Source organism: Taudactylus pleione, unplaced genomic scaffold, assembly GCF_031769625.1.
Source record: "Taudactylus pleione unplaced genomic scaffold, aTauple2 ptg000256l, whole genome shotgun sequence".
Lineage (NCBI taxonomy): Eukaryota > Metazoa > Chordata > Amphibia > Anura > Myobatrachidae > Taudactylus > Taudactylus pleione.
In genome coordinates this window covers 220,001-224,880 of record NW_028284658.1, presented here as the reverse complement: position 1 = coordinate 224,880, position 4,880 = coordinate 220,001, and positions in this window count along the sequence as shown.

Genomic DNA, 4,880 nt, shown 5'->3' with positions numbered 1-4,880 from the left:
CAAATATGCAGAATCAGGCACAGTAAAAGCGCTGCGGTATATAGGGGCCTATCCATTAGCAGATCTTTCTGAAAGACAAAATATTTATCTTTTGAAAATTCCTGGGGCTGCTGTGACAGATATCTCATGTACATGACAGATTTTTTCAAACGACGAACGATATTGCATGACATCATTCTGGGAGTGGATTTTTTTTATGTTCTATTAATTTTCATAAAAAAATCGTTTGTCGTTCGTCGTTTACCGCGACAGATATTTGTAATATCTGTCAGCGATAAACGATAATTGACCAACATGTTGGAGAGACAAAAGACCCAATTTGTCGGCCGCGGGAGTGCGCATTTTTATCGTTCAGAGCCTATCCATTAGCAGATAAATTGAACAACTGAACGATAAATCGTTCAAATTTATCTGCTAATGGATTGGCCCCTTATGTGTGTGCTATATAACTAACTGATAATAAATAATAAATAGATGCTCATATACAATTTATGCCTGATTTGTACATTTTGTTCCATAGCTCCAGGTACGCTGTGTGACAACGGCCGGTGGCTCAGAGTCAGACTCACAGAGTTTCAGTGAAGTCTGCAGCAGCATATGCTGGAGAGCCGCCATTTGTTGTGATGCAGAATCAGCAGTTACCGGCGGGTGGCTCTCTGTACCGGTGGTCCCTGGGATAGGAGATCAGACAGGTGTCTCGGGTCCCAGCTCACTGTCCAGCAGCAGTGGCATATGCACCATCGCTTGTTGCAGTGCAGGATAAAAGCCGTAAATTGATTTTTTGGTGCCCTATGCCAGAGAGAGCATTGGCGCCCCCCCCCATTTTTTAAATAGGTACATAATATAGTGCACCTGAGAAAGGGCCACGGCCTCATGGGGAAGGGCCAGGGAACAGATAGGGATACTCCTGGGGCAGCCAGGAGATGCTGGGGATAAAAGAAGAGGCAGCTACAAGTGAGAATAATAATAAACAGGAAAACTGACATGCCCAAACAGCGCCCCCTGGTCTGCTGTGCCCTGTGCAACGGCATTGGTCGCACTACCCTAGTTACAGCCCTGGTGCAGGCTGAGGGGTTTCAGGCGGGAGCCTTCCTGTCCCCTATTGCAGGTGTTAGCAGGGCTCCCAGGGACAGAGCCGATCAATGCTGCTGCAGCAGTGGATGCTCTGCTGCAGAGCTGCAGTGGAAGATCAGTGGTCACACCTGTTTTCCTCTATGAACCACGCAAGTGCTGTTGTACATGCTATAGATGGAAGAGCCCCTTTAGGGCTTGGCATCCTGAGGCAGGCGCCTCCATTGTCTCTGGGAGTTATACCTCTGTACCTGTCCCATATCATTTACACTTCCTCATACCTGTCCCACATAATTTACACCTCCACATACCTGTCCTACATCATTTACACCTCCACATACCTGTCCCACATCATTTACACCTCCACATACCTGTCCCACATCATTTACACCCCCACATACATTTCCCACATCATTTATACCTCCACATACCTGCCCCACATCATTTACACCTCCACATACATGCCCCACATCATTTACACCTCCACATACCTGCCCCACATCATTTAAACCACCACATACCTGTCCCACATAATTTAGACCCCCACATACCTGTCCCACATCATTTACACCCCCACATACCTGTCCCACATCATTTACAACCCCACATACCTGTCCCACATTGTTTGCATCACCGCATACCTGTCCCACATCGTTTACACCGCCACATACCTGTCCTACATCATTTACACCTCCACATACTTGTCCCACATCATTTATACCCCCACATACCTGTCCCACATAATTTACAACCCCACATACCTGTCCCACATCATTTGCATTGCCACATACCTGTTCCACATAGTTTACACCACCACATACCTGTCCTACATCGTTTACACCTCCACATTTACACCCCCACATACCTGTCCAACATCATTTACACCCCACATACCTGTCCACATCATTCACTCCCCCACATACCTGTCCCACATCATATACACCCCCACATACCTGTCCCACATCATTTACACCTCCACATACCTGTCCCACATCATTTACACCCCCACATACCTGTCCTACATCATTTACACCTCCACATACATGTCCTACATCATTTACAACCCCACATACCTGTCCCACAAATTTTACACCCCCACATACCTGTCCCACATCATTTACATCTCCACATACATGTCCTACATCATATACAACCCCACATACCTGTCCCACAAATTTTACACCCCCACATACCTGTCCTACATCATTTACATCTCCACATACATGTCCCACATCATTTACACCCCCACAGACAGTACCTGTCCCACATCACTTACACTAATTTCAGAAATTAATTAAATAAGTATTTGTAAAAAAGTAGGTTTAGGTGAGTACCAATACCTTTCTTCTCAGTATCTTTTTCATAAATAAAAGTACTGTATGTATGTAGTGCCTCAGCAAATCCACACATGTACTGTATACCGTGTACTGCTTTATTTGATTGTATAGAAATCAGTAACACCTATTTCCTCTACTAAATATCTAGCCTTAACTTGCAAACAGTACTGTACAGAGGGAAATGCTTTCCTTGAATATGTTCAGTTACATGTGTGAGAAGATATATATATATATATATGTAAGTAATAATCCCTGAACAGATCATTACTAGACAATACTGAGATTGTTACTATTACAGACCAAATATATTTTTCAATTGTAAGCAACTATACTAGTAATGGCTAGTTACAGGACTAGCATTACGCACTATAGATGATTCAGACTAACAGGTCACTGTGGTGGGTATTCAATTGGGTGCGGAGTGGCTTCCACCACAAAAAACCTTGCAGACCTCGAGACCAATTTTGGATTACCGCATGTATGCGCGTTCCCGATACCCGAGGTATCCAATTGAAAAAAAATGCATGCAGGATTTTCTGCTTATAAAACCCAGTGGAGCGAGAAAATAAAAACGGTCCGGTGGTCTCCATGGCTCCCGGTCATCTACCCCCCCCCATCTTTGCAGTGGGGAGGGGGCTGCTGGGAGGCGAGGGGGCTGCTGTGAGGTGAGGGGTTTGCTGGGAGATGTAGTTCTCCCTGTTGCTGCCTCTGGAGAGGTTACGCACACCTGGGGGGTCACACACTCATACTTGCACACACACATGCTACACTCACACATACTTACACACACACATGGGCGTAACTGCCATCTTGCAAGGGTTGCAGCTGCTATGGGGCTCAGAGCTGAAGGGGCCCATCTTCCTTGTCAAAGTTACATGTGTTATATACATTTTTCACCATTGGGTGGTACATAGGAGCCCTTGCAAACTTTTACTATGGGGCATTCAAATACCTAGTTACGTCCCTGCTCACACGTATACTTACACACACAGCTGCTGCAGGAGACCAGATCCCCATGCTGGAGGAAGAAGACACTGCTGCGGAAGGTAATTACTGACTAATTAAGCTAATTGGAAACTTTCAATTGCGGGATTTTTGCTATTCTTGCACCTAATTGAATACCCCCCTGTGGGTCTCATCCAGAATTGAACGTGCGCCTGTTGGGATTTGGCACTGTGAAGTGTGAAGCAAAATCAAATGCATTTCAATCGTATTTTAATTTACAATTGAAAAGGTGTAGCTGAGCTTTAACAGGGCGATTTCAGTAAGGCAAAGTACGATGATAGCATATTGGCCCAACTGCAGGCTTTGCAGGGTTGGACAAAAGTATAAATACACTTATTTCCAGGCATGTATTTTGCACCATGTATATGATGGTGCAAGTCACACTAATGTTGATGACTAGAAGCAAACCAAACGTATGCATATAGGGGGAGGGCTTATCGCTGGATGCATTCAACTCTGCAGTAGATGGCAGGTGATGTCCGCTACAGCGTGGGCTAGACCCTAGGCTTTGTGGAAGTGTCACTGCAGTCCCACTACTGGTCGTCTGCTAAGCTAAACCAAATCATGACACAAAAGTGACCTTTTTCTATGGTTCTGAGCTAGCTGTCTGCCAAAGAGTCCAGGCTGTACAAACAGCATAATGACTGGAAATCTGCCAGCCAGCTTTAAGAGATACACAGAAAAACAGTCAATTAATCTATGTAAAGTAATAATTATGTAAAGAGTTGCATGTAGATTTGTGCATATTGCAATACACTTCTTTGAATTGCATTAACTTGTTTGTGTTGTTAGCTACAATTTTTATTAGGTTACAAAAAAATATATAACAGGATAAATTATCAAAAATAGAATAATGGTAGGAAGTAGGGCAAAGATAGACAAACAGAGTAGGAGGGCGATTAATATAAAGGGAGACCATAACAGACCGTAAACAAGAAGTGGAGGCCCAGAAGGGGAAGTTAAGGGAGTATTAGAATAACAACAATCAACATTAGCCAATCAGCCAGAGAAATCCAATGGAAATTTGGTGAGTGCGGTGGGGGGTAATTATGGCTCTTTATGAAGAAGAAAAAAGTAAAGGAATGTTAAAAATTTGCAACAAGTAAATAGTAAATTTTACTCAAGAGACCAGAAGAAAGATGAAAATGTCAGATTTAAGAGCATTAGGATTTATGTGAGATAAGTTTACAGGTTTTGTTAAACACTGTGAGAACATGGAAGAAATTAATCATTAATGTGTGGTCACAGACATTAGTAACTTTATATATATATATGTGTTGTGCTCTGTTCTATTGGAGCGGCCTGTAATTACTGTTACAAGATACTCCCAGTGCAGAGATCTTTATAAGTCAGATAGGACTGAATGAAAGAGGAGAGTTGTGTGTGGCCTGAGAACACAGAGCAAGGTCATGCCTAAGGAGAATAAGATAGAATCCAAGAAGTGAGGGGAGAAAGCCAAACAAAATA